General features: G+C 40.3%; 1 protein-coding gene across 11 annotated transcripts in view; it reads left to right on the top strand.

Moving 5' to 3' along the window:
• Window positions 1–25,399, top strand: part of BBS9 (Bardet-Biedl syndrome 9) — a 439,570-nt gene that overhangs the window by 410,009 nt on the left and 4,162 nt on the right. The window lies entirely within an intron of this gene.

The following is a 25,399-nucleotide window of genomic DNA, read 5'->3' as shown; positions in this document are numbered from 1 at the left end:
GCAGGATGCAAACCAGTTTGTTTCCATATATACAGACATAGGCGCCGACTTCTACTGGCACTGGAGGGTCCTCGACCCCCTTCTGCTCCCGGCCCTGCCCTGACTCCACCCTGCCCTGCCCCCTCCTGCCCCCATTCCAACCCCTTCCCCAAAGTCCCTGCCCCAACTCCACCCCCTCCCTGCCTCTATTCTGACTCCTTCCCCAAATCCCCACCCCGGCCCCACCTCCTCCCCTGAGCGCACCACATTCCCGCTTCTCCCCGCTCCCTCCCAGAGCTTGCTACAGCTGTTTGGTGGCAGCAAGCACTGGGAGGTAGGCTGAGGAGCGGGGATGCGGCACACTCAGGGGAGGAGGTGAAGCCGGAAGGGGAGCTTGGCTGCCACTAATTTTTCCCTGTGGGTGCTCCAGCCCCTATGAATACAGATGTCCCTTGTATCCTCTTGAGAGAGCCTAATGAAACTAGAGGTGTTCTGCAGTCCTCTCCCAAAGGTTTCTAGGAATGGCAGCCTTATTTCTTCCTCTGCGATAGGACATTTTCCCACGCCACTCTGTGATGACTTAAACTGGCACCATTGCAGTAAACAGGCGAGCAGTATACGGGCTTTTTATTATTTCACGCAACCAAACAATTTCCTCCTCATTTTCTCCCCCCCCCCCAATGCCTGGTGGGTACTACTCACCATGGCTGGGGCTGCAGAGCAGGGCTGTGCAGAGGCACTCCATAACTGAAGTGTCAATAAGCATTTCTTGTTTAGATTATGGGAACAAGGGAAGGGAGTTCTGAAACTTATCGTTCAGTTTCCATTGTCGATTCAATGATATATCTATCTGTTTTATCTGTAGCTGTTGCAGCCTTCGGGGTGTCCTTTCCACACCCAAGTGGAATGCTTGAACCTTGATGAGATGAGAAAGAAGCGGACTAGGGAGGACATGTTCAGTGAGATTCTGCAAGCCAGTGCTGCACTGGACTGTGAACAGACAGCCTGGAAAGTGAATATAGCAGGCAGCCTGGAGAAGGAAAGAGTGGACAGGAGAGACCCAGGAGTCCCAGCAGGAAAAGGAGAAGGAGATGCATCAGGACATAATGGGGCTGCTCAGGAAGCAAACATAAATGCTACAGACTCTTGTTGGCCTGCAGATCCAACAATCATGGGCTCACCTCTCTTTGCAGTCACAGGAGAACTCCATTTTAGCACCTCCCTGTGCCCCCCAATGTTCCATGTGACACTAGCCTTTGGGAGCCCTGGTTGGTGTATGTGCATCTGAAATGGTCAGGAATGTTTTCTATCATTTTTAATGTTAACGTTGCATTTCATTAATTTATTTTTGAAGTTTGTATTGTATTGTATTTCAATTACACAGAATTGTTTTGCACTGGATTGTTTTGTACATCCCTCGGCCCACGCCGCTTCCTGCAGCTCCCATTGGCCTGGAGCAGCAAACCGTGGCCAGTGGGAGCCGCGATCAGCCGAACCTGCGGACGTGGCAGGTAAACAAACTGGCCCGGCCCAGGCAGGGGCTTTCCCTGCACAAGCAGTGGAACAAGTTTGGGAACCACTGCATTATGGGATAGAGACATTTTCGTGATGGGAACTGACTCCTTGCTCCCAGTGACCCCTGCATAAGTTGTTTCAGGCCCACCATGCCTTGCAAAAATTTCCCAAAATTCAGTGCGCTGAATGATGGGAAGTGGCATGATGGGATACCTAACTAACCATGGCTCATTGACACAAGCATGCCTGGTGAGTATGCACAGCGCTGACACAAACAACCAAATATGTGAAATGCCAACAGACCCTGGTCATCGGCAGGCAGGATCAAACCTGGGACCTCAGTGCATGAGCCTCTACCGCATGAGCTAAAACCCAACTAGGTGTTAGCTAATGCTGTGGAGCAAACTCATTTAATTTTCTCTAAGTGGTCTCAGTGCTACTAGATGGGACAGAACACCACACCCAGAAGGTGTGTGGGTTACATATGCACACACATGAATAATATACTAATGGTGGCAGCTTTAAGTTGACATAATTTGCATTGACCAACGTTTGTACTGTAGACATGGCCTAGATATTAGACAAGAAACAACAGATAACTACGGACAGATGGGGGAGTACAAGTAAACAGTGAGACAATATTGGTAAACAGAATAGGCTGTGGTCTCTACACACTAGCAGCCGAATGGTTGTCAAGTTTATAGGCATCATGGCAAAGGAAGGTTTTGAAGATGGATAATGAGGTACCTTTGCAGATGTTTACAGGGAGTGCCTCCCAAGCATAGTGGTGCTTGTTTGAAAAGTTCACAAATGGGCAATGGAAACTGGCATCATGGGCCAACTGGAGGCAAGCATCAACAGCTTGATAGTGACTAAAAGGTGATAGGTAGGGTGGGGATTTTTTTTAATTCACCAACCAACTTTTTTAAAATTAATAATGGGCCTGAAATAAAACTCTAGCTCCAAACACCTCCAATCTTCAAAGAAGTTCAGACCATGCTCTGAATTTCACATGTCTGACCCATTTCTACGTTTGCATATATATTTATGTAAAAGGGCAGCAGTGGACAGACTTACAGGTGCAAACTTAAGACTCTTCCCAGTTTAATTTTCTTGATATGCCACAAATAACTGGCCTCTGAATCACTGGTTTTGAACAAACTTTCACATTGTTTACACAGCTGTCTTTTAATTCAGTTTCCTATTTCAGTGATGGGACAAATCCTTCTCATTGAGAGAATTCAGCATATGAGTCAAACCAGAAAGATTGGGTTAGCTGGCAACCACTTTGACTGTGGTTTGAGCACCAGAGGATGCATTGCATCAACTCTTAGCCTTGCTGGTTACAAACTCTGTTGTTTGTCCTTCAGGGGATTTTGTTTATTTTTATTTTTTTAAATCAAATACAAAACAGGTGTTGTAAGAATAAATAGCCAAACTAAAACCAGGAAGTGGTTAGAAACAAGTCAACAGTAGCTAGTTGATTTTGAGCCAGGGAAGAATAATCAGATGAACTGGTCCCATTGTCAGTGTATTCAATTTTGAAGTTGCTGGCTTTTGGTGTTGTAATAGTGCCCTCAGTAGAGTAGCTGTCAGAATCAGCCTCAGGGTTTTAGGCCTCTAGTGAGAGATGACTTAGTCAGGCTTCATTGTTCCTAGTCTGTGGATGAACAGGGTGACATGTTGTTCTTTATAAAATTGCACAAGATGCTTGCACCTTGAGTATAGCTCAGCTCACCTGGTCTCCCACCTGCAGCTCTTTGTCTCCTCTTACATGGCCCCTAACTCTGGAACGTCCTTCCTAGTTCCAGAGTAACAGCCGTGTTAGTCTGTATTCGCAAAAAGAAAAGGAGTACTTGTGGCACCTTAGAGACTAACCAATTTATTAGAGCATAAGCTTTCGTGAGCTACAGCTCACTTCCTCAGATGCATATCGTGGAAACTGCAGCAGGCTTTATATATACACAGAGAATATGAAACAATACCTATTCCCACCCCACTGTCCTGCTGGTAATAGCTTATCTAAAGTGATCATCAGGTGGGCCATTTCCAGCACAAATCCAGGTTCCATGTGCCATCCAACCTCTCAGTCTTTCTTCAGAGCACTCCTCAGAACTCACTTTTGGTTAGTTTTCATCTCTTACCTTCTTAATTCCTTAACTCCTGACACTATGGGGAAGGCACTAACAGGATCCTTTCTTAACAGTAAACCAGGACTAGGTGAGTGTTATCTCAACTTAAACTTTGAGCTCCTTGGAAAAGGGACTTGTCACTTTTATGTCCTTCCACTGGAGAAAATTCCCAGTTTAATCAGTGGGGGGTTTCTGAGTGTAAATCCACAGGATCAGCCTCCAGCTCTTTATGGATCCAGGATTCTCAAGATCTCAACTTTTCAATCTTCCAAAGGATTGGCATACACCACTGTGCTGATGAGAACTACCTGACTGGTATTCCTTACGTAACACCTGGGAAGTACTCTGTTTAAAAAGTATACTGGTATTTTATGTTGGAAATTGTTTGGCAATGAATGAGTTAATAATCCAAGATTCTGTGTGGATAAGATCAATTGGCTTTCAGAATTTTTTTTAATAGGCCTTGTAAGGCCATTATTGTGCTTTGGAACAAAAAAATCCACTGCACCTACGTGCAGAGAGTTCATCTGGTGTCATCACTTATCTCCTTGGATCCATCAGCACTCACTGACAAATGATGAAACTGGATCCATGTTGGGCATAATTTGCTCAGATATGTATTTTGTCTAGATTTAATCCCTCTAGTATTGACAAATTGAACACACTGACTAACACAGCAATGACAGTTTCAGTAGACAGCGTATGTTAGATTTAGGATTATTATCCTTCACCCTGGAGATACGACACTAGAGATGGAATTAAGTGGTCTCTATTGTAAATGCCTCAAACATCTTTTAGTTCCTCATGACTTTCTCTTACATTTGTTTTATAAAAATATAAAACTGATCTGTGTAAATACAGATTAATTATTGTAGAATCAAGCCATAGTACATGTCCGTGGCTGAAGCTAGAAAAATTCAGACGTAGAAATGAAATGCACATTTTGAACAGTGCGGAACAATTTACCTAGGGATATGATGGATTCTCCATTACTTGTAATACTTTAATCAAGATTAAATGTCTTTCTAGCTCAACCAGAAATTACGGGTTTGATGCATGAATTACTCGGTGAAATTCTGTGTTCTTTATTATGCAAACTAGATGGTCATAATTTAGATTATCATAATCCAAACCCTTCTGGTCTTAAAATATGTGAATATAGGAAGAGTAATGGCATGTGTTATCGTACCATTCTGGTGTATTCATTTAGTCAGTTTATCTTTTTATTAGTATTGTTATAAAGGGGGTTTAATAATTCAAAATACTCATTTAAAATAGTAAAAAGTCTATTTCTAATTATATTTCATGCTTTACAGAAATAGTCTCTAATGAGATCTAGCCCTTTCACACTGCTAAGGCAGCATTCTCTGCTGGCTTCAGATTCCCAGCAGAGAATTCCACTGGCATAAAGGAACTCTCTGCTAGATGTTACGATGTCTGACCCATATCTGCACCTCACAGTTCTCCCCACAGGACCCTACCTAACTGGTGCAATTTAGAATGATCTGACAGCATCTCTCAGTGGTGCTGGGGCTAGGGCCACCCTCAAAATCAAGCAGCTATTCATAGCTCCCTGATGTTGCCCCCTGCCTCCGCAGGAGAGAATCAGGCCTGATTTAGTGCCTGATTCTGAACTGCATTTTGATCAAGAAGGCTACATTCTATGTTTTGACATTTTTTATTTGAAACTCATTCTAATTTTTGTTTCGCTAAAAGTTTCAATATTTTGACTTTCCATTCCAATTCAGAATGGAAACTCGTTGGGAAACGGTGACATTTTCCATGGGACAAATACACAATTTTCTGAATAGCTTTACTCCTAGGGGTTCGAACCAACACCTCTAATTCAGTTTTAGCGAGTACATATATGTTGTAGGCAATGTAAGCAGTAACAGTCAAACTTCTGGATAATCATCTGAGCTTGGTTATTCCAACCTCTTGGATCCTCAAAACTGATCAAGAAAACTCAAAAGAACAGGCTTTTTCCTGGCGCTATTTATATATCCTGCTTCCTGTCAAGTCGGAAATATCTCAAAACCAGCTTCTCTCACTGTATGTCAGCATTTTAATTTCTGACACCAGCCCGCAACAAGAATGGGAGATGAGAGTGAAAATAAAAAATAATGAAAAAATTAACTGGACTTTTTCATATATGTAAAAAGGGTCAGTTCTAGTTATGTATGAAGGTTTGGGTAAATTCTTATTTTATTTGAAGTAGTCTAGCCATCTCTAGCTTTAGCATGTGCCACCTTGCTTGATTTTTTTTTTTTGTTCTGAGACATTTCTACCACAATTATTAGTTCTTTGTTTTTCATTTTGCAAACAATCTCTTATCTCCTGCTTCGTTTTTAAGTTAGCAAAAAACAAATTCAGTAAAAGTTTTACTGTTGAGTTGTTAATCTTTAATGAGCATTCTAGATGGTAGCATAATGTTTGCAATTGAAAAAAATTAGGCTTCCAATTATAAGATGAAAAATAAATAATATCCATCGAATAGACTTTGGTAGTCTGTACATGTGTGTCTGTGTGTATGCAACTTACATAATTATATATTATAATGTGTGTATAAATACATATGTTCTTAAGTTCTATTGTCAGTATAATATTCTTTTAAGTTTGTACCAAGACTGAAGTAAAAAATTGGAAGCAGTTCTGACCCCCCACTTCCTCCCCCCCGCTTTCCTGTTGGTAATAGCTCACCTTACCTGATCACTCTCGTTACAGTGTGTATGGTAATACCCATTGTTTCATGTTCTCTGTGTATATAAAATCTCCCCACTGTATAATCCACTGCATGCATCCGATGAAGTGAGCTGTAGCTCACGAAAGCTTATGCTCAAATAAATTTGCCACAAGTTCTCATTTTCTTTTTGCGAATACAGAGTAACACGGCTGCTACTCTGAAACCTTTAAAAAATCTGTTTTTCTCTTTTCTTATCAATAATGTCTATTTGTAATGCAGAAATCATATAAATACAGCACAGTTAACTAGGAAAAGGAGCTTAGTGTTCTCAGTTCAGTCCAAGTTGGACAACACATAATTTGGTGGCTGAGCTTTAAAACAAGTACAAGACTGAGTAAACATAGGAGGCTTTATTATTTTTAGTGAGCTGAAGTATATGGATAGAATGGATGAGAAATCCTGGTCCTGTGCCCCACCTGCTTTCAATCGCTATGCTTTCATAAGCACTGCATTTACACTGCAAATGTCTCACGCAGAGATGCTATTGCTTCATATTACATATAGAAGGAATACTGAATGGCATTGCCTTTTCACCTCCTGTATCATGTAGACAAAAACGTAGTTCAGTTTTCATAAGAGCATAGTGAAAACATTTAGTAAAGAACATTATTAAATTAAAAAGATGAAGCCACTTCTTAAGAAAACTAATGCTGAAATATTTCCCATTTGATCTCCAGCTAATTTTTCTCTGACATTTCTGTGGTATCATTCTCCATACTGAACAAGGTCTATGTTAAGTTATTAAAGGGGAAATTTTCTTTTCTTTGTCTAATCTTAATAAATGAGTGGTGAAATGTTGGATGGCTGTCAAGGCATGGGTACGCTTAAATACACTGTGGAGGCTTTCGTGTTTTTATCTCATGAGGATTCAAGTGCTTGGAGGGTGAATTTCACCCACTGTGTTACAAACCTTCCAAAGCTCTTCCGTGCGATCAAAGGGGCAATGTGTGGTGGAAGACTGGCAATGTAGGGTGATGTTTGCATCCTTTGTGTGTTTCTGAAAGGGGCTCATGACTACCCAGAATATGCTAGCAGATGGCAAGGTTCAAAGGACAAGATGTTGGGGGGCGGGGGCGGCGGCGCGGAGGAGTCAAAGATCCAATAAGTCTAACAGTCTGCTTAGACGTGTGACAGCATCTGATATTTCAGATTATGGGCTGGGATGAATAATGTGCAATTATTGCATTGCAGTCAGCTCACAGGTTGAGGAGGGGTAGTTGAGTTTCATCCCATACAGCCTTTGCTCAGGTGCTCTGCAGATTTTGGGCCCAATGTTACAAGGTGCTGGACGGCCCTGGAGAGGTGCTGAACATTCTCCACTTCAGTTGCCTTCAGGATGAGGGAAAGGTAAATTAACACAGTTTAAGTTTTAGCACAGTTATAAAGTGTCTGGTGAGAGAAGTATAAGGCCTTCTTTTGAGATAGTTTTGGCCTTTTCAGACCTGCCAGAGGAGGAACTTCAATATTAAGAGTGTTGAAAATATCTAGTAAACCAGAAGCCAATGCTAATAAACAGTCTTGGATGTGCTGGGAATGGTTTAAACCATGGTCTGGATTATTGTTGCTGCACTAAATCATAGCACTCAAAATGCCAAGCATTGCTTTGAATGATTAAGTGAGGTGGCAATCAACTCCAAACTCTGTGGCAGACGCACACACAGGTGTGGTTATAGTAAGCTCTCTCAAACATTGCTTTGGACATTGTTACAGATACAGAACAGGGTGTTATATGATATTTTCAGAATCTGGCAGATTTTAGTTTGACGTGGATATTTATTATGTATTTTGGCAGACACGCATATCCCCTCGTCCACAGAACAATCTGTATTAATGGCTGAAGTAACACCTACTGGTGAGGCAGAGTCAATCAGCTACAGACTGCTGTTGACTCATGACATCATTTGATGCATAACCCACTGAGCTTTGTGGTCCACTCTGGAGCCAATGCCAGTTTGTGTCATGATTTGACAACTCACCAACTAACATAAATTATCCTAGCTAACAGTGTGGAAAACTTGTTTTGTGGCTGAAGTGTGGACAGATGAGAACAACCCTTTAGGGCAGATAAGATAAAGGCTTTTATTATTTTAAATGAATTAAAAATCCTTTTTATTTATAAAAGCACCTACCCATGGCTCTAGATGCCGTATCCTTATTTAAAATTCAATAGGTCAAAATGGCATAATAAAAACTTGCCAAAAACAAGTTCTTCCGTCCTCTTTCCTTCTGGAAAAGCCTAGCTTATTACTTTAATTTACTGTCTCTTGGTGAATTCTGTGCTGTGGCACAAAGGAAAGGCTAAAAGGTAAAAAATAAATAAATGAGATACAAAAATCAAAGTCAAATTAAGACTAAACATTATTAATATGTCCAGAAATAAGCTTGGTGAGTATACGTCTCTATCTAGCACCTGTTGAAGTCAGTGAAAAAAATTCTGTTGATTTCAATGGGTATTGGATGAGGACCCAAGTAAACAAAATGGAAGCACTCCAACAACCATACAAGCATCAGCAAAGACAGAACTTTTGAGGGAAACCACAGCAACACAGATACTCTCTTAACTGGTCTCCTGCTCTGCTACTTCTTGTTGCATCTATCATTGACCCACACTCATGGTCAAGTTTGTAAAGTTTAACCATTTGTGGCAGAGAGGAAAGTTAAGACTCGGGCATGGAATCAGGTCTACTGTGTTTTCTTGTGTGTCTTGAGGCCACCTTTAAAGTATTTATTCCATTGCCATGAGATATGTGTTTTTGAAGTAGAACTTTGCAGTATCTATGATACTGTTTAATATTAAATAACTAATAATAGCAATCAATTAACTACCACGAAGCAAGCAAAACCTACTTAATAAAGCACATAAGATTATTGCTATAACTCCTGTCCTCTTACACACTTATCTGTCATCATTTCTCTTATATTTAAGTTTAAACTACTGTGGTATGGGGTATGCAGAAATGCTCAGTGCACTATGGGTATGTCTACATTTCAGCTGGGAGTGAGCTTCGAGCCTGGGTAGACAGACTCACAATAGAGGGGGTTGAGCTGGCAGGCTAACAATAGCTGTGTAGACATACCCTATAAGTACAAAATCTCACACAGTGTGTCCTGTCCCATGACAAAGGCTCTTGGGGACTCCCATAATAAATGCTTTGTAAATTCTTAATATTTTATAAATAACATGGGCCAAATCCTCTCCTGAGTCAAGTGGGGACAAAGCCAGTTTTGCATTCCTCTGATACCTGGGACTATTTGGGGTCAGTTTATCCTCCAGCATAATTTAGAACCTAAATGCTTCCTTCTGTCATGCCTCCTACATCAGGAGGGTTCTGAGGGAGTTCCGCAGAGCTGGCCATGTTAGCCAGCAGGAGATTCCCCCATGCTCGGGGGAATCCTCAACTCACCTGCCTTTTAGGTTAATGCTTTGGCCCGTTAGTGCCACACTGAGCAGGTGCCAGTCTCTGCACCTATTTCAAATGGACTTCAATATTTTTGCCTCTCTGAGTGGGTGGGGAAGGGAAGGTGCTAAATAAAATAAGACTTTGAACTGATAAATACAGTTTTTGCTTCATGTTACTGCTTATTTGTGACTCCTTTGCACATTACTTCTATGTTTTATGCTTGTTGTGTGTCATTTGTATGTATATAATATCGCCAAAAATGTAATTTGCTTCTCTTTACCTTCCATCTTCACAGGCTGTTAGAATAACAATTCAATCTCGGGATTAAAAAGGCTAAAATACTGACTCTCACAACTTCACTTTATAATATTTAACATATGTGTAATGCTTTTCCTTCAATAGGAACATAAAATACTGTGTTTTACAGCAACACCACCTCTGAACTGCAACTGCTTCTGGGAAAGAGAGAGTAGCATCTAGCACATTAGAAAACAGTGGTAGGGGGATTTTATGGCTAAATACATTGGGGCTACCACCAGCTAGATTTTGATAAATCTTCATCTACAGTACTTGTATTTCATTTTTGCCGTCATGTAATCTGTCTCAATGGATCTCTAGTTACATCTTTTCTTAAACTGTCACTCTGAGAAACTCCAATGGAGCCTTTAGAGTTCTTTGTGAACTTTGATGTAAAAATCTCCTACAGTGAGACTTGAAATACCATATGTAAAACCCAAGATTCCTTTGAGAACAATTTAGAGAAATAAAAGCCTCAGTTCCCACAGAAAGCAAGTTTTAAACAAAATTATATTGTGTTCAACTTAATATATATGTGGTGGGTATTTCTTAAAGGAACACCATCAAGTTTTTTAAAGTTAAAAAGAAAAAGAAACCAGAACATATCCTTACCTGCATTATTAATAAATTGCTTTGTGCTGTAAAATTTAAGGAATATTAAAAAATATAATTTGCCTTTCATCACTGTCTGCGCATGGTTTGCAGTTTGCATTTCATTCTGCTTGGATAATAAATCTAGACTGATTAGTTTGCATTTGTTCCTAGTCTCTGTTACATTTTCTGGTTCTTGTGCCACACTCAAAGGTAGTGTTCTAGTTTTGGGTTTTTTTATTATTTGTCATCATTGAAATTGGGGTGGGGGTTAGCACTGAAAATATTACCAGTTGTAAAGATTTTCTAAAAATCTTTATTGTTTGTAGAGCTGAGCCGTCAGGCCCCTATCCTGTAAAGATGTTCTGTTCGGGCAGAATCCTGCACCTATGCAGAGCTTAGCTAATTTCAGCAGAGTTCTGTGTAGGCAAAGGCGTCCACCTAAATGGACAAACTTGCAGGACTGAGGCCTTGGCTTGTGATCTGAAAGTGTGCTCTTTGTTCTTTCAACTTTGTCAATTTTATAAAAACAAAAAAAGTATTTCCTAGTGTTATGTTGATATCAGAATTTTAAAAAAATAAAATTAGTTAACTGATTTTTTAAAAATACAAACCACACACTCCAACTGGACTTTTTTAAGTTTAATGGAACTACTCGTGTGCATAAATTTAGGGTAAGTGTTTGCAGTTCGCAGCATGTGTGTAAGTGTTTGCAGTATGCAGGCCTGAATTAAAATTAATATTTTTTTCTCCTTCACAGTTTGTTTTGAGACATTTTAACCACAGAGTGATTTGGCATCTTCCTAGGCTGATGATGATTTTCAAAAATCCACTAAAAAAATTGAAAATAAATGCAGCGTTATTGAGAAATTGAAGAGCAATAGGCTCGCTGAAGCCTGAGTTTCAGTATTTTTTTAGAAATTGTTTCCAAAATTACAAGTTTTCTGTTGCCAGTTAGTTCCATTTTGCTGGTATTTGGTAAATAATCTGTACCTTTGCTTTATTAGAGAGACAAAGTGAATGAGATCATATCTTTTATTGGACCAACTTCAGTAAGAGAGAGAAACTTTTGAGCTTACATAGCGCTCTTCTTCAGGTCTGGAATATTTACTCAAAGTAGTAATAATATTTAGTCCTGCCAGCAGTGCAGGGGACTGGACTAGATGACCTCTCAAGGTCCCTTCCAATCCTATGATTCTATGTCTACACTGCAGGTAGACACCTGTGGCTGGCCCGTGTCAGCTAACTGAGGCTTCTGGGGCTTGGGCCCTGTTTACTTGCAGGGTAGACGTTTAGGCTCGGGCTGAAGCCCAGGCTTTAGGACCCTGCAATAGGGTAAGGTCCCAGAGCTCACGCTACAGCCTGAAGCTGAACATCTACACTCGCAATTAAATAGCCCCTTAGCCTGAGTCTGAGTCAACTGGCAGGGCCAGCTGCAGGAGTCTAATTGCAGTGTAGACATAGCCTCAAAGTGTCACAGCTAAATACAAGATGGAACAGATTGTTTAGCATCAGTAGTTAACACATATTTCCAGGGACCATATAAGGTGAAATGGCCTATTAACACCCATCCAGTCACAAGGAAGAAGGGAAGGGAGCGGGGGAGGAGGGGAGGAAAGCAGATGTGGTGGTGGGGTTGTTAGTGGGTTATAGATTGTTGTAATACATATTAAGTTTCTCAGACCAAAAGAAGAGCTCTGTGTAAGCTCGAAAGCTTGTCTCTCATCAACAGAAGTTGGTCCAATAAAACTCATTACCTCACCCACCTTGTCTCTCTAATATCCTGGAACTGGCATGGCTACATACTTAATTCACATTATTGCTTACTAAGGAAATAATCCTGAACAGTTCATAATCAGCAAAAATCTAATTGTTTACTCTTGTTCTTCGCAGTGTTGTAACTTAGCCAAACGGCTTCTTTTTCATGGCAGAAAATATATTGATAATTCTGGTCAGTGTTGTTAGTAGAAAACATATATTTGAATTCAAGCTGCATTTATTACTAAAGTTACTGAAGCAACTGTGAATGTATAAGTATTTAAATTTTGTAAGCATTGAATTTGTTAGCTCAATAGGGCAATAGCCCTTCTATAATAGTTGGACTTATTTCTCACAAAATCCCACAAACCGATAAAAGTTATATTGCTCCCCTGCATGCTAACTCTACTAAGCTTTTATTGTTTCCTGTGCCTCTGAGAAAAACCATGCTGCATTTAAAAATGCTACTTTCATCATTCCCGAGACTTATGTGCAGGCCCATTGGCTTCCGCTAATTGTTGTTTTTGTCTCAGCCAGTCTTATGCAAGTGCTAATGAGCCTGATCTTGCAAAGTGCTATGCTCCCTCAACTCCTGTTAGCTGTGATGGGAGCTGAAGGTGCTTAGAACCTTGCAGGAGGAACCCAGGATCTCACAGATTTGGGAACTTCTTAGTTGGATCATCATATTTAAGTAACCTACTGCTGTTGTAGTGTGAATATTGAAATTGGCAGCTCGGACACTGGCACCAAGATTTAGCTAGAAATAAGGGGTCTGATTCTCCTCTCACTTACATGAGTGAGTCAATGGTGTCAATGAAAAAGTGGTGCAAGTGAGAGGAGAATTAGGCTCTCAGTCTTTCAGTAGACTGATTTTTATGACACCGTTAATAGGGGATATAATATGATACAAAAGTATAAAATGTGTTGTTATTGGTTTTGTTCTTAAAAGCATAATTCTATCACCTTTCATATTTGCAAAAATAGGATGTTAGCCAAAAATCATGGTATAAAAAAAGGAAACAAAAAAACCAAACAAACAGGCATAGTATTTGGAAAAACAATAGAAAGAGGCTTGTTTTAAAGTCTCTATAGAAGAATTCTCAGCTATTATTTTAATGTGTGCCTTTTTTTTCTTTTGCTTTTAAGCCAACACTGGAGCTTATCAAAAGATTGCATTTGGAAAAAGGTCTCAGAGCATTTTTCTCATTCCTTTTAAGCTACAGTATATGTGTGAAATTCAAGATGGGAAAATATTACACAAGTATTAGTTTGCCTTTGTTATTTTTTTAGACACATTTTCCCCCAAATCAGCCTCCCTTCCCTCAACCTTCCCACCCTTCCCAAGATTCCAAAGGAAAAATGACATCAAATGGTAAAGTCCTGTTGAATGTTATTTCCAGAAGAATCTATGGAAATTTTGAATATGATTTTAGCACTTGCACTATAATGTATCATTGTTAAACAGAACAGCATATTGAAGAGTATTCACTCCCTGAAAACTTGCTGGTAAGCAAAAGCTGATGTTTCTGTGCACATTACAAAACACTTAGGAATTTGTAACACCTCAGATTTGTTAAATGATACGTACAGAAGTAAGAGCTGGAAATCTCCTGTTAGATCATCTTGACCATCTCCCTGACACTGCAGGATTGTTCTCTCCATTATGGCACTTTGTCTATCTAACTTTTAAATGTGCCAAACTATGTGGCTTTCATCACCACCTCCTTTGGGAGACTCTACTTGTACATTAGGCAACCTAAATATGCCTTTTCTTGAATTTATTTCACTACTTCTAGTCTTACCCCTTTGCATAATACTAAATTCCTAGATCTTTCTTTGCTATTCGGTTACTTGATTTCTCCCCCTCACATATTTTAGTGTTTCCTAATAAATCAGCCACTCAGTCATTTATGGTGCTTGTTTCTGAATTTCTTCCAATTTGTCTACATCTTCTGGTACTGGATGGTACCTGTGGCAGGGGTACTCACTGGAGGTGGGGAGGCAGTGACGCTCCCTGTCATGGTGGCAGGGTAGCTGGCGCAAGCCCAGGATTCTGCAACAGCTGTCAGTCAGCACCTCCCTGTGGGAATCCCTCCCCAGGGCTGGGACCTGGGTGGGCAGGCGGGCTTCGGCAGCTATGGCTTGCAGGGGAATGGACCAATCAACTGTGGATGCAGGGGAAGGACCAATCAGGAAGTGGACCAATCGGGGCTCTTTCCGAGCTGCAGCTTGCCTGCTCTGCAAAAGCCCCAAACATTTCCTGTTGTTTGAAAAATCCACCCGGACAGAGAAAGGAAACTCAAAAAAGAGGCTATGTCCTGGAAAACCTGGACCCATGGTAACCCTATCTACACTATGGGTACTACAGTGGCCACAGCAACGGTGCTTCAATTATGCACCATAGTGTAGATACGTCCCATGTTGACAAAGTATTTTTCCATCAATGTAGGTAATCCGCCTCCCCAAGCAGTGGTAGCTAGGTCAGTGAAAGATTTCTTCCATCAATCCACCAGGGGCTAGATTGGCTTAACTATGATGCTCACACCCCGAGGGTGAAAAATTCACAACACTGAATAAAGTAGCTAGGTCGATCTAAATTTTAAGTGTAGAGCAAGACTTAGATGGATGAAGAGGGTTGTAAGACTTTTTAACAAGGAGGCCATAGGTTTTCAAATGTCACTTCTGAAGTGCAGTCAGCCTCCATGAACGGAAAATTTCTGTATGTAGAGTTGTTGTAGCCGTGTTGGTCCCAGGATATTAGAGATATGAGGTGGTGAGGAATATGCTTCTCTCACCAACAGAAGTTGGTCCAATAAGGGAAAACTGCTGTAATTCACATATCCTTAAGGGGTCTTGACTCTTCCTTCAGGCAGGCACTGGATGGCTGCTTCTACAAGAAGCATTCATTTCACTGCCATTCATATGGAAATAGTGGAAAATCTTGCCCTAAAGGTAACCAACCCCTGCAGTTTTTCCTATCTATCATAGGGATCACTTGTCTGGGAAGACAAAGCAGTTGTTCATTGTCAGATGTCCAATCTTACACCTTTTTGGTGAAGACAGTAAACCATCAGAACAACCAATAATTAACAGAAGTAAGATAGCTAATATATTATAACTTCTTCCAAGAAAAGACAAAATTACGTATGCACTACAAATGTCTTACTCTTTGTGCCTGTCTAATCGAGGCATATGTGGTCCTCCTTATTATATCTGATAACTATTTATTAATTAGACAATAGTTTCTTATAAGGCTTATCAGCAATTCTGAATGGTATTGGATGTGAAATACCATGTGTATTGAAGTATGATGGTGATGTTTTTGTGGCCACATTTATGTTTTTAGAATTATGTTATGCATATTGCATAAGCCCTCTGAGTGTATTTCCAACACTTAACACAGTTAAAATCCTCATTAGCTCCAGACTATCCTCACATTAAATACCAATATCAACCAACATCCAGAATAATCTCAACATTCACAAAACCAGCATGGGAAGCAAACAAAAGGCTTTTCAGTCATTCCACTGCAAACTCTTTGTAATCATTTCTGAGGCATTTGTAACTTGGAAAAAACTATTTGTTCTAGTTGAAACTGGAAATTAAATCTGGGTCTCCAGTGAAAGCTGTGGATGAAAACATTTTTTTGTTTTGCTTGTTTTCCATCAGATTTTCTCGAAAAATGTTCAGGTTTTAATTGAAAAATCAAAACCCTGAAAACTGATTTTCGTTTGTTTTGATAACTGAATTTTTTGATGACAGCCCAAATACCCTTGATGAAAATGGAAAATTTTCAACCAACATTCTTGCTTATTTGAAAAGCCACTTTTGTTGCATTTGTGCCTCAAACTAAATGTTTTTCAATGACCCAACTACTGCTTCCCTTAATCATCTAATTCATTCCATTGTTATCTTCAGATTAGATTGTTGTAAATGTACTCTAACTGGGGCAACATATGGAGTGTGCATATGCTGCAGCCTGAGGTGTGATTGCAGCACGTGTAAACATACCTAAGAGAGGTTTAATCTAGTTAGTATGGGTACCAATATCAGTGAAACTATGGCAGCATTAGCTGTAAAAGCCCACCTGGGAACCTGGGCAGTTACATGGGTGGCTGGCCCATTCTACATCTTACGGTGCTGCAGCTATTGGTACTTGTGCTATCTACATTAAAGATGTCTACATTTGCTGCAATCAAACCTGTGATGGCAGCCTAAACATATCAATGTGGTGGTCCACTTGTTAAGCAGAGTATCTTGCTACAAGCGTATTCCACCACAGCTCCATGATCTGCACGGCCTGTCTGTGGGTTTTTAGGTGGAGTTTAAGGTCTTTTTTTTTTTTCACCTATAAAGCCCTACATGACTTAGCACCATCCTCCATGAAACATTGCCTCTCTCCTTCAGCTATACTTCCACATTTGAGATCTGTGGAGTCACTAAAGCTAGACCCATTGTCCTTGGTATAAGGGGGCTGCTGGCAGGGGGTTTCTCCACGAGAGGCTCCCTTTCTTTGGAATCTAATCCTTGGTACAAAAGAACCCAGATCTGTGGACCTTTATGGCATACTTCAAGAAAGCTTCAGAAGAAACCCATGCTGCCTGAAGGCGATGCATAGGTAAAGTGAGGGATTTACTTACGTGGCTGCTGTTCATTTTGCTTTTCAATATATTGATTGTATTTTTAACCAGTTGCCTAGCGTGTTATATGTGCCTCTTACTGTTTTTATAAAGCCAGATAGAAGAAGGCCCCAATCCTCAGTTCTGGCATCTTTATATTATAATCGTAAGAAAAAACAGACCACTAAATCAACAGATCACAGTAGATAATGCCATATGGTCACAGAAAATTGCATGAGGCTACATATATCATGTATATTAAAAAAACCTGGGCACAACAAATTGATTTTTACAGACAGAATTTCAGCCTTAAACCAGAACTTAACTCCCTTTGTTTACATCAAACCCTTAACATTGTTTTAATGTAGTTTAGCATGTCATAGCTGATTTTATTCTTATCGTTTTGTGGTATTATATAATAGGGATGGAGGTGCAGGAGTACTGTGCTCAATGGCAGCTCATTAGTTCATACCTGGTATTTTGCCTAAAATGTTACTGTGCTTCTAGTTTAGGGGTGGGCAAACTTTTTGGCCCGAGGGCCACATCTGGGTATGGAAATTGTATGGTGAGCCATGACTGCTCAAGAAATTGGGGTGGGGGGGGATGAAGGCTCCGGCTGGGGGTGTGGGCTCTGGGGTGGGGCCAGAAATGAGGAGTTCAGCAGTGTAGGAAGGGGCTCCAGGCTGGAGCAGAGGCATGGGGGGGTGGGTGAGGGCTCTGGCTGGGGGTGCGGGCTCTGGGCTGGGGCTAGGTATGAGGGGTTGGAAGTGCAGGAGGGTGCTATGGGCTGGGACCAAGGGGTTCGGAGGGCTGGAGGGCGATCCGGTCTGGGGCAGGGGGTTGGGGTGCAGGCTCTGGGTGACACTTACCTCAAGCAGCTCCTGGAAGCAGCAGCATGTGCATTCTCCAGCTCCTACATGGAGGAGCGGCCAGGCGGCTCTGCGTGCTGCCCTGTCCACAGGTGCCCTCCCTACAGCTCCCAGTGGCCTCGGTTCCCTGTATGGCGCCCCCTGGCTGCCCCTACGTGTAGGAGCCGGAGGGGGGACATGCCACTGCTTCCGGGAGCTGCCCGGAGCCACGGCATGCACAGAGTGGGGCAAGCCCCTGACCCTGTTTCCTGGCTTGAGAGTCAGAGCGGGTCAAGCCCTGGACCCTACTCCCCAGCGGGAGCTCTAGGGCCAGATTAATATGTCTGAAGATCCGGATGCAGCCCCCAGGCCGTAATTTGCCCACCCCTGTTGTAGTTGCTTCAAATCAGGTCCCTAAATTGTGTTAGATGAATATAAACAATGTGCAAGGATAGTAGGATGCACTCCAAACAAGCTTTTAAGAAATCTTAATATAGGCTGACGTTCACTGATTAAGGGATGAAACTCTAGTTGTAAGGTGAGTTTCCAGTGGAACATCGGTTAGTCAGGGAGAACAGAATAAGGAAACTCACGATAAATTTAATTGCTCCAGTAGAGGATCTACATTTTAAACAGATTTCAGAGTAACAGCTGTGTTAGTCTGTATTCGCAAAAAGAAAAGGAGTACTTGTGGCACCTTAGAGACTAACCAATTTATTTGAGCATGAGCTTTCGTGAGCTACAGCTCACTTCATCGGATGAAGTGAGCTGTAGCTCACGAAAGCTCATGCTCAAATAAATTGGTTAGTCTCTAAGGTGCCACAAGTACTCCTTTTCTTTTAAACAGAGTGTCCTCTAAATATGCTGAAAAAGATGACCACATTTCTAAATACCTGTCATCTTTTTGGTGTTTCTTGTGTATGTACTTGGTGGGAATGTTTTTCCATTACGAGGACAATCTCTATTTTGTTATGCCACAATTCCAGAAGAAGTCATGTTTTCCCAACAATGTACAATACAAAGTCTTATTGCTAACAAAAAAGAAATGAATTTGTCATTCTGTTTAAAATGTAGATCCTTTACTGGAGCACTGAGTAAGCAGTTCAGCAATCTCTGGGAAGATGGCATTTTGCCATAAGATGAATCTCTCTAATTTGGGGGTTCTGCTGTGGCACAACTGCAGTCACTGACTGTCTGGCAACTGGGCAGGCAAGTTGCAGGCCCTCATTGCTCACACCATTCAAGGTGAAGTGGGCAGTTAACACCTCTGCAGTTGTAGGACAAAGCTTGACTTATTACAAAGTTATGAAACACCTTCCTCAAAACAGTCACTCCATATCTGACCAGTCAGTCTTCATCCTCAAAGGAAACCTTCACAACTGCTTCAAAAGATGAGCCTGGGAGCTTACCTTCATAACTACTAAAATCATGGACTCAGTAAAGACACTGGATTTATGGCTCATTATAACAATCTGTAACCCCTTAACCCTCCTTTGTCCTACAACTGCAAAGGACAAAGGTATTAACTGGCCATTTCACCTTGAGTGTTCTCTTGCAACATGTGTTAACTCCTTATGCTAAACAATATATTCTATCTTGTGTTTAAAGCTGTGACACTCTGAGAACCTTTCCCAGACCAGAAGAAGAGCTCTGTGTAAGCTCAAAAGCTTGTCTCTCACCAACAGAAGTTGGTCCAATAAAATATATTACCTCACCCACCTTGTCGTTCTCATATCCTGGGATCAACACATAGATACAACAACACTACAAATATCAAATAGTCATGACTATCAGCTGCAGCTACCATAGTAGTTGCATTCAAATCAGTGACCAAGAGATGAAAAACACTGTATCCTGTTATCCATATTATGGTCTATCCAATCCCCTGAGACAGACAGAAAGGTGATGAATGAAGACCTTGCTCTCATTGCCACCACTTCCCAGACCAAAAGTAAAACAAACACTTTGAATTATACAGTTCTTTTGTGAATATGGCAGTCTTGTCTTCCCACTCCTTCATCGAGTACCATGTCCCTTTCAAATGCAAAAGCCCTCATCACACTATGATGAAATCATATATCTATAAATTAATATTATAATCAACCAATGACTCAAAGAGGGTGTTGTTCACTCTTAATCAGTTCTTCCAATAATATGGTATTGAACACAGATCTGAGTCCTATTTCTATAGACGTTTCCCTTAAAGAAGTAAAGGAAACAATTGGTAAATAGTGTGGTCTTATCCATCACCATGAGCTATCTTCATAATGACAGTAAAAATCATGAATTTATATCAATCCCCTAGGCACTTCAAACTACTCAGTCAGTTTTCTTGGGATTAATAAATTATTGTTACTTTCTTAGGCTTGCTGAAACACCATTTTGGCATATGTCCATGGGAGAAAGATTATGTGTTAAGGAAAGGGAAGTTAAATTTTTTGCTCACACTGTTTTATAGTGATAATGAAAATTATGAACAATAGATGGATGGAGTTCTTAGAAGGAAATTATCATGATGATTTCAAGCGTGGCTAAAAGGTGCTGGGAAAAGTCTAAGTTTTATCTTGCTAACAAAGAAGCAAAAATAACTATTATTAACTTTGGTCATTTGGTACCTTTGCCTTTTCCCCTCTTTTTACATATGTTAAGCAGTGACTTTAAAACTTTGGTTTATTTGGAGGCTATTCATGTATGGTCTAGGAATAGCAATAGATAAACTGTCCATGAAATTGTGTGTTCCCTCCCCTTTTGTGAGAGGGAAGTGGTGACTCCTTTCTAGAACCTAATCGAAAACCAAAATAGCTTTTTGTTCTCCTGTTATAACTGTCCTGCCTCTGAGTCACCATACGAAACAGAGGTTGGGAAGTATTGAATACTGTAGATTAAGCACTTCCAAACCAGCTTTTGGCTAAGTTTTATGCATGCTATGAGCAAACTAATGTGCACGAGTATCCAGGATACTCAGCCAGTAATTCATGAGAGTCCAAAATATTCTGCTTGGAATGAATCATAACAGCGTAGATGATAGGGTTGGAAAAGGCCCCTCAGGTCCTCCAATCCGACTCCTCTGCGTCTTCTATGATAATTCCACTAGAATTTCATCTAATGAATCTTTGAAAACCCCTAATGTAGGTGACTCAGCTACCTCACTAGTCAGTTTATTCCATTGCCTAATTGTCATGACTCTTACATGTTGTCTCATGTCTAACCTGAATGTTTCAGTCTTAACTTTTATACCATTATGCCTTGTTTGACCAATTCATGACTGCAGAACACAGTCCTTTCCTCTCCCTTCTGCAATATCACTCAAGTATTTGTAATTGGTTTAAAAGGCTTTTTTCCCACTAGTCATATAAATAATTCTATCAAGTATCTTTCAGATGTCTTGTAGCACTTTTCGAGTGACAAGGTGAGTAAGGTAATAACTTGTGAGTTAATATCTTTTATTGGACCTCACCCACGTAGTCTCTCCAATATGCTGGGACCGACACGGCTACAACAATGCTGTATTCTAGCACTTTTCTCATTTTATTTGCCCTTCTTTGAATTTTCTCTCACATTTCAGTCTTTTTATAATGACGGGCTGAAAACTGCACTCCATATTCGAAGCATAGATTTATTGTTATTACAAACGATATTTCTGTAGTTGATGACGACCTTTAAAAACATTTCAGTTGACGGTGAATTAACATAACTGCGGTATTCTGAATACTTGCTTGTATATGAAATATCTAGAGAACAGTGTGAACATTGTGGGGACATTTTCTAGTTGTCAAATGCAAAAAATGGTTTTCAGGACGGTCACTGAGCGGCTGTGGATGGCATCTCTTACATACTATTATGTTCAGTTTTTGATAATTGGAACTCCCAGCGTACTCCTTTAAGGTGAAAATCATATATGCTCCGATTTAAATCACTCCCATGCTTAAGCCCTATTTTGAGGATTTAGAGCTGGCACAGCATAGGGGTGAATTTCATCATTACTATTTTCTAAGTAAGGGTTTCCCAGTTCGTAGCTGTGTAGATTGTTAATCTTTGTATGTGAGTTAATGTAAATTTATCCATGACCATGTTTGCAGACTGTTTTTGTGGGAGATTGGTGGTCCAGGGATGCTTTCATGGTAGTCTGCGGAATGAAACATTTTGAGAACCATGCAGTGGGGGGACTTGGAGGGTGGAAAAAGACTTGATCGAGGGGGGTGGGAGGGAACTCTTTCTAAATGATCTGGAGAATCACTGATCTGTAGTATTTTAAATCTTACAACATATATATATTTGTGTTTCTGCATAAGCTTGCCAGAGCATGCTGATGATTAACCTCCCTGATATTAATTATCCATTGTATCATAATTTATCATATGCCGATTTAATCAATGACATGTTACATGGTTCTTCAGGTTAATTAATACTGCACATAGAAAAGTATAGGTCATAGCTTGCAAGACTACTTCATTGTTGAAGGACAAATCTTAATACACCATTCCATGAGACGGTTGCACAATTTAATACCAGACATAATTTACACCTCATACATAAATGCACCTCACCCATAATTTATTTATTCCATGATACTTTTAGTCATACAGCATCTAAGTTCTCTAAATTTGTATTTGGTGCTGTGTCAAAAGGGTATGTGAAATCAAGATAAATTATGCCCACTGAATTTCCTTTGTTCTGCATACCTATAATTATATCAGAAAAGGCTAGCACCTTTGTCTGAGATAATCTCCTATATATTTCCGGAATTTACATTGTTTATCATTAACACTATAATTTATCATGGCCATTTTTAGAAATAACAACATGAAGAAAACAATGTCATGAAAATATAGTTATTGAGACTCTTGGGTGTTACTTTATATCCCAAATAACGATTAATTTTCCATTTTTTGCACAGAATCAGTGCACAGAATCAGTCAAGACACAAAGAAAAAGATATATTAAGTCATTCAGTCCATCTCCCTGCCAGTAGACCTGTGCCCTACAGTCAGACATTTTCTGGCCTGCATCTTCAAAAGTATCCAATGATTTTGCAGGACTCAAATTCTGGGTGCTGAAATAGAGACCTCTTAAATGATTTTTAAGAGGATGGGTGCTCAGAACTTCTGAAACATCAGACACTTTTAAGGTGTCTCAAGTTGGGCACCCACAATTCCTAGTCACATTTGAAAATGTCTTTTCCCTTGAGGAACTATTCTGAAGACTACAATATCTCACTGTGAGGAAGTTTTTTCTGATATTTAGCTAAACGTTCTCTGTCTTCATTGCACGCCACTCCTACTACTTATACCCTCCTGTCCCAAAATAAATAATTACTCTCTCCGTGCTGTTTATGCCCTTCAGATATAGCCTATCAAGTTCATATCCACCCTTTTGTTGTTTCTGAGCTAATCTACTAGATGCATAATTAGCTTCTGTAAGATTGTTCAGAAGCAGTGTTTTCAGTCACCAAGTCATATATTTGTTGTTCTTTGAGGGCCTGAGCTAAAGCCCACTGAAGTCCCTGGAGTCTTTCCATTGATTTCAATGGACTTTGGATCAGGCCAATTTCTGGATATCTTTCTGAAGCTGAACACAATATTTCAGATGTGATCACAGCACAGCCATCCATAAACGGTCTGTTAACTCCCAGCTCCATGATGCGATGCCTTTGCAGTTCTAAATTGCATTAGGCTTTTTTTGGCCTACTATCACGTTGCAAACTTTTGTTTCGTTTTCTGTAATCTGTTACCTCAAGGTCTCTTTCAGCTGCTGCGTCCCTATCTCCCAGAAGCATGTGTGTTTCAGATTGTTTATTCCTCAAATGTATTTCAATTTAAATCTGACTTTTTTTTTCTGTCCCTCTTGTTAATCTCTCTAGGCTTCATTGCAGTGTTTCTTTCTCCTCTCCAGTATCTGCAGCTCATCTCAGTTTTTGATAATCTGCACATATAATTAACATGCTGCTCACTTCCTCTTCTAAATCATTAACGAAGGCATTACCTGGGACAGGGCCTACTGCTGATCCCTGTGGGTCCCCAGCATAACAGTTTTGAACCAAGGAGCTACCAGGCCAGAGATGAGCTTTGTAAACCCAGATCAGCTCTCAACATGGAATTTTTAATTGTCCTCTTAAACAATAGGCAATTTGGTGAGGGGAAACCTCATAGCTCCTTGGGGAATTAAAGCTCTTGCTAAGAAGCCACAGCTTTGGTCTTTTGTGTCACTAGGGTCTTATCCCCGAGCTCTTGCTCCCTGTTTGCCTTTCAGGCATTTTGAGGTTTCAGTCTCAAGGCTCTGAGTCTCAGTAAGGTTCATTCAACTTCTTGCCCTCACACCCAGCCATTCATTGACATGTCAAAATCCCCTAGTACCAAAAGACATAGCCAACCTAAAAAAATGAAAATCTGAGGGCTTGTCTACACACAGAGTTACACCAATTAAATAAAAGGTGTGTAATTTTAAACCAGTTTATTTAAACAGGTGAAAAAGGTTGTGTGGACATGGTTATGGAGGCCGTGTGTCTGAGTGGACAAAGCAATGCCTGGGGTATGTTCCTGACTCTGCCTCTGGCCTCCTGGGAAAATCATTTAACTTTCTGTGCCTCAGTTTCCCTATCCATTGCAGGGGGTTAGTGATACTGAGCTCCTTTGTAAAGTCCTTTGAGATCTATGGTTGAAAGATGCTATATAAGAGCTAGGCATTATTATGATTATTTATTTCTTTTATTTTGGCTTGAACCAGGTTTAGTTTGGTTTTAAGTTAGAACACAATAAGCTACTTTGAAGCTGAAATAAGAGTAAACCCACACGGGTTTGCTCTGGTTTCACTAAACCAGTTTAATTAAACCATGCAAGTTTGTGTTTAGACAGGCTTTAATTTGATTATTCACTGTTCTCTTTTTCCACATTTACTTCAGTCTGGAAATTTTTGACCACTTACTCCCAGATTTCTGCTTTCCTTCAGGTTTGCTGTGGTGTGAATTTAGATCAAATTCAAATTTGACACACCTCCTGTTGTACTGTTGACATTTTAAAACAAAAGCATCAACAATACATTAAACTTCTCCAAGACCAGTAGTTTGCTACGTCAGTCTCTCTAAAGTGTCAGCCTTGAATATACATATAGCCATTTAAAAAGATGCATTCTATTAATAAACGAAGTGCCTGATTCTCCACTGCTTTGCAGTTTGTGTAGGCATTTATAGCTGGGCAAATTGTGGGTAAAATGCTACCAATTGTAGCATTTTATATTTACTTGACATGTGTGTCCTGTGTCATTGTTTCCTGTGGACAAAGTGGTATGTGATCATGTAAGTTTAAGACTGTATCATAATGCATATGCACACAGGGCTGAATTAATTTGCACAGGCAATCTTAATTCTGGTATTTCCTAACTTTTGAGTGCTTGATTTTTCAACTTTAACATTCTTTTAGCATAGAGTTTTTTGTATGCAGTAAATTATTTCCTCTAGTATAACCAAGACTTTTCCAAACTGTGGTGGAATCAACAATGTATTGCGTATGCTTGCCAACTA

The sequence above is a fragment of the Lepidochelys kempii genome, chromosome 2 (assembly GCF_965140265.1).
Source record: "Lepidochelys kempii isolate rLepKem1 chromosome 2, rLepKem1.hap2, whole genome shotgun sequence".
In the NCBI taxonomy this organism is placed as follows: Eukaryota; Metazoa; Chordata; order Testudines; family Cheloniidae; genus Lepidochelys; species Lepidochelys kempii.
The sequence above is the reverse complement of the archived record's forward strand: the minus strand, read 5'-3'. Positions and strand labels throughout refer to the sequence as shown.